Source organism: Myotis davidii, unplaced genomic scaffold, assembly GCF_000327345.1.
Source record: "Myotis davidii unplaced genomic scaffold, ASM32734v1 scaffold681, whole genome shotgun sequence".
Lineage (NCBI taxonomy): Eukaryota > Metazoa > Chordata > Mammalia > Chiroptera > Vespertilionidae > Myotis > Myotis davidii.
Genome location: NW_006291551.1, coordinates 1,322,939 through 1,335,635, shown reverse-complemented (window position 1 = coordinate 1,335,635; position 12,697 = coordinate 1,322,939). Strand labels below are relative to the sequence as shown.

General features: G+C 43.8%; 1 protein-coding gene across 2 annotated transcripts in view; it reads left to right on the top strand.

Moving 5' to 3' along the window:
* The first annotated feature begins 8,599 nt into the window (after positions 1-8,599).
* The window catches only part of ZNF565 (zinc finger protein 565), a 39,624-nt gene continuing 35,526 nt past the window's right edge, over positions 8,600-12,697 (top strand). The window contains exon 1 of one of the 2 annotated variants that reach the window (XM_006765047.2): positions 8,600-8,884. The gene's annotated coding sequence lies outside the window, so the exon portion shown is untranslated. The remainder of the gene's footprint in view (positions 8,885-12,697) is intronic. The other variant, XM_006765046.2, reaches the window with a different exon arrangement.

Sequence of the window (12,697 nt, the reverse complement as noted above, 5' to 3'; positions counted from 1 at the left end):
GCCTGCCTGGCCGGAGGCCGGGCCAGCACCGGCGACCACCAACCACCACGCCAACGGCTCCCTCAGTCACGGAACCCTCTACTATTGAGAAACTTGCCATTTCCCAAGGACAAACAGACACCTGCCAGGCTGGCTGCCATCAATAAATCAACAAACAAATGTTGGAGAGGATGTGGAGAAAAGGGAACCCCAGTACATCACTGGTGGGAATGCAGACTGGTGCAGCCACTGTAGAAAATAGTATGGCGGTTCCACAAAAAATTAAAAGTGGAACTGCCGTTTGACCCAGTAATCCCACTTCCAGGATTCTATCCTAAGAATCCTGAAACACCAATCAGAAAGAATATATGCAGACCTATGTTCATAGCAGCACAATTTACAATAGCTAAGATCTGGAAACTGGCCAAAGTGCCCATCAGTAGACAAGTGGACAAAAAAGCTGCGGTACATTTCTACCATGGAATACTATGCAGCAGTAAAAAAAGAAGTGTCTGTTATCCTTTGAGACAGCATGGAGGGACCTGGAGAGTATCATGTTAAGTGAAATAACTCTGAGAAGGACAAGTATCACATAATCTCACTCATATTGCATAGATTTAAATAAAAAATGGAGGCAAAGAGAAGTGGTTAACCAAAGACCTTGTATGCATATATGCATAACCCATATACATAGACAATAGAGTAGTGAAGGCCTGAGGGCAGACTGAAGGTGGTTAATGGCAGTGGGAAAGGGGAGCATATGTAATACTTTCAACAGTAAAGTTTTTTTTAAGGAATCCATTTTTTTAATAGGTTTGAAAAGTTCTTGTCAGCTACTTGTTTAAATAGGCCCTCTATTCCCTCTCTTCTGCTTCAGGTAAACCCATTATTTTTTTTTAATTTCTTTTTATTAGTTTTTAGAGAGGAAGGAAGGGGGGAGAAATAGAAACATCTATGGGCTGCCTCCTGCACACCCTCTACTGGGGATCAAGCCTGCAACTCGGACATGTGCCCTGACCCAGAAAGGAACCAGTGACTTCTTGGTGCATGGTTTGATGCTCAACCATTGAGCCACACTGGCCAGGCTATCCATTATTCTTATATTGCTCTTTCTGATGGAGTCAGATAGTTCTCCATCAGAGAGTTCTTTCTTTCTTTCCTTTTTTATTTTTTACTCTCAAATCTCCCGCTTTTCATCTGAATCATTTCTAGATTCATATTTTCGATGTCACTAATTATTTCCTCCGTCTGGTCTGCTGTGTTTCTTTTTTTAAATATATTTTTATTTCAGAGGGAGAGGGATTGATTTTTTACAGAGAGGAAGGGAGAGGGACAGAGAGCTAGAAACATCGATGAGAGAGAAACATCGATCAGCTGCCTACTGCTCTCCCGCTGCTAAGGTACATGTGCCCGCAACTAAGGTACCTGCCCTTGGCCGGAATCAAACCTGGGACACTTCAGTCCTCAGGCTGAACTACGGCCTGCGGGCCACATGCAAATACAAATATTGTATTTGTTCCCATTTTGTTTTTTTACTTCAAAATAAGATATGTGCAGTGTGCATAGGAATTTGTTCATAATTTTTTTTAAAACTATAGTCTGGCCCTCCAACGGTCTGAGGGACAGTGAACTGGCCCCCTGTTTAAAAAGTTTGAGGACCCCTGCTTTATCCACTAAGCCAAACCGGCTAGGACTGCTCTGTTTCTTAAGTCTTGCTAGTTCATTCTTCATCTCTTTTATTGAGCTCTTTCAGCTCCAGAATTTTTTTATTTATTTTTATAGTTTCCATTTCTTTGGCAAAGTACTCATTCTGTTTGTTGATTTTATTTCTGAGTTAATTGAACTGTATTTCTAAGTTTTCTTGTATCACATGGAGTTTTTTCATAAACTTCAGTCTCAAATTCTTTGTCATTTAAATCACATTATTTTCTGGAGATTACTCATGGTATCTGATGCATTATGTCTTGCTTTTATGGGAATGAAAACTGCTTTTTTAAAAATGTATTTGACACTTTATTTTAAGAAGTGGGTAAGAGTTTCTTTTGTTTTCTGGTGGGTGGTGCAAGTTTTTATTTTTCTCTTGCTTGCACTGCTGGGGCTTCCAGGATCTCTGTAGGGTGTTGTTTCCTCCACTGTGGAAAATGCCCTCTATTCCCTGGGGAGGTGGGCATCCACTCTGTCACCTCCTTCTCAGGACTCTACCCTCGTGAGGAAATGTGGTGGGTGATGGTGCCTCTGTGATCCCAGTGCTGCCTACAACAAGATGCTGCCAGCAGTGCTATACTATCTGGGGTGTCCTAGGTGCCTCCACTGGACTCCACTGCAATGGATGGGGGCAGGTTGGGCCTATTCTTGCATTTGTGGCCTTGTTCTCTTCCCAGTAATGGTGGCTGCCAAACTTCAGTTGACACACCTCTGTGTCTTGGCCATTGTTCATGGGTTTAGCAACAGTATGCACCTGCTGCTCAGGGAGAAATGTTTTTGCTCTCTAGTCATCAGGGCTACCAAGAGTGTGTGCTGTAATCCGACACTTAGCAGCTACAGGGTCTGCTGGGGCTACTTCTCTGGAAGATGAGGGCAGGCAGCTACTTGTCTGGGACTGTGTTTTCTGCATGGTAATGACGGCTGCTAGATCACAGCTGCCATGCCTTTATGTTCCTCTCTGTTTCTGTCACTGGGTTCAGCTGCAGAATGTGTTGACTACTCAGGCAGGAATGTCCATTAGGCCTGCCTCATTTAATAATGTATTGACTATATCATTGTTACATTTTAAAATCACTGTATAGTATTTCATTATTGAAATGCGCCTTAATGTATTCATTTTACTGCCTACTAAAGAATATTTATACTTATACTAGTGGCCCGGTACACGAAATTCATGCACATTAAAAGGGGATTAATTAGAGGAAATATTTTAATATTGCTATTTGCCCTTTCTCTATAATAGAAGTGTCAGAGGTCAAAGAAAATTAGTAAAATGTGTATGAAAATCTTTCTCCTTCAGAGTCTGGGGCACACCATGGGGCCCAGAGTCAAGTACCCGCCTACCCACATGCACCTCAAAATCACACGAGACCCAGACCCGGCCAGCCCCCCCAACTATTGGGCTAGATCCAGACCAGGCCAGTCCCATCCTTGTCCAGCCCCGCCGGGCAGGGAGCACAGCCTCAGGTCCCCCATCCTGGCGCCAGGAGGGGGGCGCAGCCTCAGGTCCCCCAGCCCAATGCCGGGAAGGGGGCGCAGCCTCAGGTCCCCTGTCAAGCCTCACCAGGAGGGAGGTGCAGCCTCAGGTCCCCCATCAAGCCCCACTGGGCGGGGGGTGCAGCCTGAGGTCCCCTGACCCGGGACAAGGGAAGCAACCTGAGGTCCCCGGGTGCAGCACTGGGGCAGGGGGATGCAAATTGAAGTCCCCCGTCAAGCCATGCCAGGCAGGGGGCACAGCCTAAGGACCCCTGTCAAGCCCTGCCAGGAGGGGGGTGCAGCCTCAGGTTCCCTGGCCTGGTGCCAGGGTTCGGGGGGGGTGTCCTGAGGTTCCCCATCAAGCCCCACGGGGACGGGGGTGGGGGCACAGCCTCAGGTCCCTGCTGATTGCTCGTTAAGGGTCATTACGGGAACTCGGCCTCCGCTGTGGGTGCAGTCATCTTGTGTTACAGAAACCCCCGCCTCTGCTGTGGACACCACCATCTTTGTGGCGGAGTGATGGTCAATTTGCATATTCCCTCTTTATTATATAGGATATTTTAATTGTGAAATAGTCCCAAAAAATATTCCTGTGCATACAACTTCTTGTGTTTTTATAATGAATTTCTTGGGGTTAGGCATTAGATATTTTTTTTAAATATAGTTTTATTGATTTCACAGAGGAAGGAAGAGGGAGAGATAGAAACATCCATGATGAGAGAGAATCATGGATTGGCTGCCTCCTGCAAGTCTACCACAGGGGATCAAGCCCACAACCCGGGCATGTGCCCTTGACCGGAATCGAACCTGGGACCTTTCAGTTTGCAGGCCGACGCTTTATCCACTGAGCCAAACCAGCTAGGGCTAAGCATTAGGTATTTATTAAGAATTTGCAAATATGCAGAATCTACTAGAATTCAGGGAGAAAAAAATACTTCTAAAAAGTTACAGTCACTATTTTAAAATTGCAAATGATTTTATAAGGGAGATTTGTATAAACTTGCATACAAATATCCAAAGTAAAGTTTGATAAATAGCACTAGCTTAGCCTGGTAGTATGCTGTGAGATTTAATAAGAGGGAGATATTTGTATAACCAGAGTAGCTGTTTTCATGTCATACTATAACTAAGTTGACTGACCCCATAAGAATTTTGTGGAAATACATTCATTTCCTTGAATTGCTATATTCCCTGCAGTTTTCATTTGCATTATCAGAAATCCAAAGTATGACCAGTGGATGGAGCATGATGATTCTGTAGCTGTTTGGAGAACATTGCAGGAAACAGGACAGGTGCAGAAACATAACAAACCCATCCGTCAAGAAGGGCTGTAAGGAAGCATCATTTATACAGAGGACATATCCATGTGACTTTTAGTTCTTTTCCAGGTGAGACTTTAGTACACATGACTATAGTTACGAAATCAAGAAGTTTTCAATTATTGGAAACTAACCAAGCAAAAATACAACTGTTTTTTAGAATAGCCTGAGCTTGTTTTTTTTAAAAAAGTATTTTCTTGTTCCTCTGCTATTTGGGAATAAGCTTACATTTACAGAATTTAAAAATACACATTTAGTTCTGGCCGGTGTGGCTCAGAGACCCATGTACCAGTAGGTCACTGTTTCGATTCCTGGTCAGAGCATATGCCCGGATTATGGGCTCAATCTCCAGTAAGGGCTGTGCAGGAGGTAGCTGATTCGTGTTTCTCTCTCTCCCTCTCCCTTCTTCTCTCTCTAAAATCAATAAAAACATTTTTAAAAATTTTTAATGAGAAAATACACATTTAAAAATTAATACATGGTTATTGAAAAAATATGCACTTAAGTAAATTGAAGATCACAACCCAGAGGTAACCAAAGGAATCTTTTTTAAAAAATATATTTTATTGATTTTTTACAGAGAAGAAGGGAGAGAGATAGTTAGAAACATCAATGAGAGAGAAACATCGATCAGCTGCCTCCTGCACACCTCCTACTGGGGATGTGCCCGCAACCCAGGTACATGCCCTTGACCAGAATCGAACCTGGGACCTTTCATTCCGCAAGCCGACGCTCTATCCACTGAGCCAAACCGGTTTCGGCCCAAAGGAATCTTTAACGATAAAACATGCCCGACCCAGACATGCCCGGCCAGTGTTGCTCAGTGGTTGTGCGTTGGCCTGGTCAGGGCACATGTCCAGGTTTCCGGCTCGATCCCCAGTAGTGGCCATGCAGGAGGCAGCAGATCGATGTTTCTCCTCTCTCTCTCTTTTTCTCTTCTCTCTCTCTCTCTCTTTTCCCCACCCCCTTCCTCATTCTAAAATCAATAAACCTATCCTCGGCTGAGGATTTAAGAAAAAAGAAAGAAAACACAGAAAAAAACACACAAAGATCCCCCATAATTATACACTTAGAGACAAATGTTGTGAAAATTTGATTGAAAAGCCTTTCAGTCCATCTTTGATGCATACACATATGCGTATATATACATATGTATATTTTTTCTATAAAAATAAGGTTTCATTACACATACAGGGTGGGGCAAAAGTAGGTTTACAGTTGTGAGTATGTGAAAGTTTTATTACCTACCTTATTTACCCAACATTGATTAACATCTTAACATGAGCAAAGATATGTATCATTGAGAAAGAGAGAGAATATCAACGTGAGAGAGAACATCGATCGGTTGCTTTTTGTACATGCCCTGACTGGGGATCAAACCTGTGCCCTGACCAGAAATCGAACCCACAACCTTTAGGTACATGGGATGATGCTCCAACCGAGCCACACTGGCCAGGGCTAATCAGTCCTCTTTTGTAGGACATTAAAGCTCTCTCCAAGTTGTTTCCATTTTTAACAGGATATTCATCATGTACCCTACATACATTTTTTTTAATCTCATCTTTTTGGACTTCCAATCTTTTCTTTTTTAATATATTTTATTGATTTTTTTACAGAGAGGAAGGGAGAAGGATAGAGAGTTAGAAACATCGATGAGAGAGAAACATCGATCCTCCTACTGGGGATGTGCCCACAACCCAGGTACATGCCCTTGACCGGAATCGAACCTGGGACCTTTCATTCCGCAAGCCAACACTCTATCCACTGAGCCAAACCGGTTAGGGAACCCTACATACATTTTTAGATAGAGTCTCATATGGAATGCTTCATTAGAGCACATAAGTGGTTTAATTTCTGCTCACATTGCCTTGTGGGAAGTTTACACTAGCTATAGCATGTGTGTCCATTTTCTTAAGATATGCTATTGTGGAGTGTCACCAATTTTTTTGAGTTTTTTTCCATCATCATTTATCCACTCTATGCCCTCTTCCACCTCTACCCACCCCCCATCAGCAATCTTTTAAATTTTTGTCAAATTGATAATTATAAAATTACTAGAGGCCTGGTGCACAAAAATGTGTGCACTCGGGGGGGAAGGGGGTCCCTCAGCCCGCCTGTGCCCTCTGGCAGTCTGGGACCCCTCGGGAGATAACAACCTGCAGGCTTAGGCCTGCTCCCGGGTGACAGAGGGCAGGCCCAATTCCTAGGTGCAGCCCTTGGTCACGCTCAGAGCAGGGCCGATTTGGGGGTTGGGGCGCTGCCCCCGTCACACTCAAGGCAGGGTCGATGGGGAGGTTGTGGCACCACCCCCTGTCACGCACAGAGCAGGGCCCATCAGGGGGGTTGGGCCTCCATACCCTGTCATGCACAGAGCAGGGTCAATCGGGGTTGGGGAGCTCCCCCCTGTCACTCACAGAGGAGGGCCGATAGGGGAGTTGGGGCACCCCCCCCTGTCACACACAGAGCAGGGTGGATCAGGGGGTTGGGGCGCCGCACGCTGTCACACACAGAGCCACTGGGCGATAAGGGGGATGGGGAGCTCCCCCGTATCAGGCACAGAGCAGGGCTGATCAGGAGGTTGGGGCGCCTTCCCCTGTCACAAACAGAGCAGGGCAGATAGGGAGGTTGTGGCCCCGCCCCTTGTCACACACAGAGCTGCAGGACAATCAGGGGTTTGGGCACTGCCCCCAGTCACGCTGATCCCAGTGCCAGGAGGCCTCGCGGCTCTGCTGATCCTAGTGCTGGGAGGCATATTACCCTTTTACCATATAGGATAGAGGCCTGGTGCATGGGTGGGGGCCGGCTGGTTTGCCCTGAAGGGTGTCCTGGAACAGGGTGGCGGTCCCCACTGGGGGGCCTGGCCAGCCTGGATGAGGGGATGATGGCTGTTTGCAGGTGATCACACACCCTTCAGGGTGGGAGTCCGCACTGGGCTGCCTGGCCAGTCTGGGTGAGGGGCTGAGGGCTGTTTTCAGGCTGGTGGGTGACTGAAGCTCCCAACTGCTCCTTTTTTTCTTTTTTTTTTAATTCTGGGCCAGCTTTAGCTCTGACTCCAGCTCTGAGGCCTCTGCTGCTGAAAGCAGGTATCTGGTTTGTTTGTGTTTTATAATTGAAACACTGTATCAACTCCAGCTCTGAGATCCCGGCTCGCTGAAAGCAGGTTTCTGGGGTTTTGTTTAGCTTCTATATTTGTAACTATGTTTCAAACTGCAAGCTCAGAGGCCGGCAAGGCAGGTGGGGAACATTGGTTTCCTCCGTCACTGAAGCAAGCAAGCCTCATGTTAGTTTCAAGCCGCCTGGCTGCCGGCCACCATCTTGGCTGGCAGTTAATTTGCATATTGCCCTACTTAGCCAATGGGAAGGGTAGCAGACGTATGCTAATTACCATGTTTCTCTTTTATTAGATAGGATATTTTCTTGTTACTTTAATGACTCCCTTCATTACTAAAGTTTAAAAACTTTTGATAGGTTGAGCCATTTTATTTAGTGAATTGCCCATGCATAACCATTGCTCATTTACCTAAAATTATGGCTTTTTTTCTGAAAATTTAATTTTAAAAGCACTATGAAGGGTTTTTGTTTTTTCCATTTGCCTTTTCATTTTGAATTTAATATTTGGGGGTAGAACTTTTTAATATTCTCAAGAATACGTTTTTTCTTTTTTCTTTTTCTGCCTTTATGTCATGTGTTCATAAAATATATTTATCTGAAATATTTTTACAGTATTTAATTTTGTACAGTAAATATTTTGTGAAACTAGAACTTCTTTTTGGCTGACAAAAGATAGACTGAGAAATTTCTACTTTGATCAGTGTTTAAGGTTTTCATTGTCATCTTGTGTATTCATTGCAGTGCTTAGTGCCTCCCATGCAGTATTTTGTCTTTTTTTTTAAATATATTTTACTGATTTTTTACAGAGAGGAAGGGAGAGGGATAGAGAGTTAGAAACATTGATGGGAGAGAATCATCAATCAGCTTCCTCCTGCATACCTCCTACTGGGGATGTGCCCACAACCAAGGTACATGCCCTTGACCAGGATCGCACCTGGGACCTTTCAGTCCGCAGGCCAACACTCTATCCACTGAGCCAAACCGGTTAGGGCAATATTTTGTCTTGAAGAATTAATAATGAACCAAACCAACAAGATCCGTGCGTTTAAGTTTAGTGGAAGAGTCAAATAATTGACAAGCAAATGTATAGTACAACATTTAGTAGCACTGAGAGCTATAAAAGAAATAAAGCAGGGACGGCTAGAGAGAATGACAATGGGTAATATTTTAATAGTTTGATTACAGAGGTGAAGTTTAAGCAGAAACCTTCTTGAAGAGGGAAAGTGAGCTCTATGGCTGTCTGGTGGAAGAGCATTCCAGAAAGAGCATACAAAGCTTCCAAGGGAACATGCTTGGTGAGTTCTAAATAGTCCATGGGCAGTTAAGATTAATGAATAGCCTACTGGTAAGTACAATTTCAGAATTATTATCAGGATGCATCTAGATGTGGCTCTTTATGAATTTTTATAAGCGCTCAAGAATTCTTTTTAATTTAAAGATTCAAGTATTTCATTTCCTCCAGAAAATATTTTATTCATTATTTCTCCAGCTATTCTATTAATCACTTTTATTCTATTTTAGGTCTTCTGTATTTCTCTCTTCCATATCTCTGATCTTTATTTTCAGAATTCATTCTTCTGTGTATTTTTCCTCTGAATTCTGAGATGTTCTCTTAGGCTCCCTACCACCTCCACTATCTCGATTTCTAACACATCTGGTACCTTCTCTAATAATTCTTAGAAGAAACTATTACCACAAAACCACTGTCTTCTGTGGCAAAGCACTTACAGAGGTTCTAGTTTCCTTCTCTCATTAACCCCCAACTCTTTCAGTTGCCCCCTTTCTACTCTGGGATTTATTGTTTATTCTTAATGGCAGTAACCACAGGGAACCAATTTACTCTGATAGAAACTTCCATGGGCAGTAAAATAGAACACTTGGGATTTTATCCCATCTCAGATTTTACTAGCACCGTGGCCTTGGGTGAATCTCATAACCTCTCAGGCATTCTAGCTTCTCTTCTGTATAATGTGGGAAATACAATAAACTTTAACCCACAGGGTGGTTGTAAAAATAAAAGTATATATGAATGGCACCAAATCACGTCACCCTGGAATCCTGGGAATCATTTCTATAACTATGTATTCTGCCTTCCCCAGAGATAAGCTATCTGTGATCTTCTGTAATTCAGTCCCCAACACTTGAGTGCTAGTTCCCATCCCCTCTCTCCTACTCCAGATCATTGCTCCAGCAGTTGTCTCTTGTGTTCCTGTCATATCAATTTCTCTCTATGGATTATTCCCATTACTATAAAACATGCCGGAATTTCTCCCACATTCAAAACAAAGAACTCTGCCAGGAAAACTGCTACCTCTGTTTTCCTGTTCTTTTCAGCACAGCTCCTTGAAAGGGATGGCTCTTCTGTCTCCACTTCCATTCTCTCCTGAACCCCACTCCACCCAAGCTTTTGTTTCCTCCACTCCAGAAAATCAGCTTTTGTCAAGACTTCTAATGATCTCTATAATGCCAAGTGGACAGTTCTCATTTTTTATTTGGCTACTGTTCTCGCCTTCCTTCTTGGTATACTTTCTTCTTTGGGCTTCCAGTGAAGCCCAAGTCTCTTATTTTTCCTTTTATCCCAGTGGTTTCTCCTTTTCAGACTCCTTTTTTATCTTTTCATCACCCTATTCTTCAACCAAATTTAAGCACCCTGGCCCCGAATCAGTGTTCAGATTAGGAGACAAAGGCAAAGAATGTTTTCAAAAGAAAGGGAAAGGGAAAATTACAAGGAAGGCATTTCTATAAGTGCAGATAAACTAATACAGTGATGCTAATTCTAAAGACTGTTTTTAATTTTCAATTCAATAATCATTATATCTGCTTTCCTATTATCTTTGCAAACAGTTGTTTGAGATACAGTATTGCTTTAGGCCCAGTCCAAAGGTTGTTTACCCAGTTTTAACATTCCAAAGGTTTGAGGAGTAAGAATACAAGGCAATTCCTTTGGGATGGCAACTTCCATTCCATTTTGAAGTGGCTTTGTAGCTGTAACCGGTTTGGCTCATTGGATAGAGCATCGGCCTGCGGACTGAAGGGTCCCAGGTTCGATTCAGGTCAAGGGCGTGTACCTTGGTTGTGGGCACATCGCCAGTAGGGGTTGTGCAGGAGGCGGCTGATCGATGTTTCTAACTCTCCCTCTCTCTTACTTTCTATTAAAAAATCAATAAAAAAAATATTTTAAAAAAAGAATTATAAAGTGGCTTTGTTTATATTATTTTTTACAGACATTTTCCTTAATTTCACTCACTCTGTATGTGCACTTACTTAGTCTCAGGGCTCTAAATGTCATCTGTACATCAGTAATTTCCACCTTTATATTTCTACATTTGTACTCTATCCTGAACTTCAGAACCAAATGTCTAATGGACACTTGACATTTCCACTTGGGTATGTAATAGTCATCTCAAGTATTAAGGTCTAAAACAGAACTCATAGTGGTTTCACCAAACCTGCTCCTCGCGCAGTCCTTCGTGTTAAAAAATAGCAACTTCATACTTCTAGTTGCTTAAGCCCAAAATCTTAGTGTCATCTTGCCTTTATTTTTTTATGTATCTAACATTAGCTAATCCTGTCAACTCTGCCTTCAGAGAATATCTAGAATCTTATCTAATCAGTTCTCATCACCTCCACCACCACCACCCTAATTCAAATCACACTTCCCCCTTGCCAGGATTACTGCAGTGATCTCATGGTCTCCCTGCTTCCCCCATCCCTTTATCCTTTTTGGTTCATTCTCCGTGAGTAATCATTTTAAGTGTAAATCAGATTATGTCATTCCTTGGATTAAAAACATTTCAGTAGCTTCCTGTTTTACTCAAGAGTAAAAACCTAAATTCTTACAATGACATAGAGCCCCATGTAATCCAGATTCCAGCTATTTCACTGACCCAGATGAGCCTCTTACCCTCTTTCTCTCATATACTTCATTGCAGCCACTCTAGTCTCCTCTCTTGATCAAAGAAAGCCTGCTCCTGCCTTGAGCCTTTGCAATTGCTGTCCCCTTGCTAGGAATGTACCTCGTGTAGATATCTGCATTGCTCCTTCACTTCATTCTTATATATCACCTTCTCAATAAAAAGTCTCAGGCTACCCTCCATTGCCCCCAAATTCCCTATCCCCTTCCTCTTATTTTTCTCCATAAAACTTGGCCACCTGGCATATAAAAAGAAACAGCATAGCCCTAGCCGGTTTGGCTTGGTGGATAGAGCGCAGGCCTGCGGACTGAAGGGTCCCAAGTTAGATTCCCAGTGGGGGGCGTGCAGGAGGCAGCTGATCACTGATTCTCTCTCATTGATGTTTCTATCTCTCTTTCCCCCTTCCTTCCCCTCTGAAATCAGTAAAAATATATTTTTTTAAAAAAACAGTATATTGAGAGAACCAAGATGGCGGCATAGGTTAACGCAGGAGTTTGCTGCCTCGAACAACCACTTCAAAAATACAACTAAAAGACGGAACGGACATCACCCAGAACCACAGGAGTGCTGGCTGAGTGGAAGTCCTACAACTAAGAGGAAAGAGAAACGCATACCGAGACTCAGAGGAGACGCAGTGCTGAAGTCAAATGCTAAGGTGCGGAGTGCATGCAGAGCGGGCTGGTGGCTGAGGGCGTGTTTGGCGTTTTCAATCGGGAGGGACTCGAAGACTCTGAGCTCCAGATCCGGCGAGTCGTTAGGGACCCAGACTCAAACGGGAGAAGCAGGACTGTCTGGCTTCGGTCGGAACTTGAAGGCAGCTTTCTCTCCGAGGTTTGCAGCGGTTGCTGGGACTCAGAGAGGCAGAGCCCCTGGGGACAGGACTGAGAGCAGCCATAACTGCTCTCTCTGGCCCACCCTGTTGATCCTATGCGACCCGCCCCGCCCAAGCCCTGCGCAGAGCCATTTGCCAGATAGCCTCAGGCAAAGGCTAGATTAGCACCTCCCTTAGAGGACAGAAGTTCTCTCACTGCAGACACAGCTGATTCTCACAGCCACTTGGCCTGGAGGTCAAATCCCCCCTAGTATTACCTACAACAATCAAGGCTTAACTACAACAAGACTGCGCACAAAGACCACTAGGGGTTGCACCAAGAAAGCATAAAAAATGCGGAGACAAAGAAACAGGACACAGAT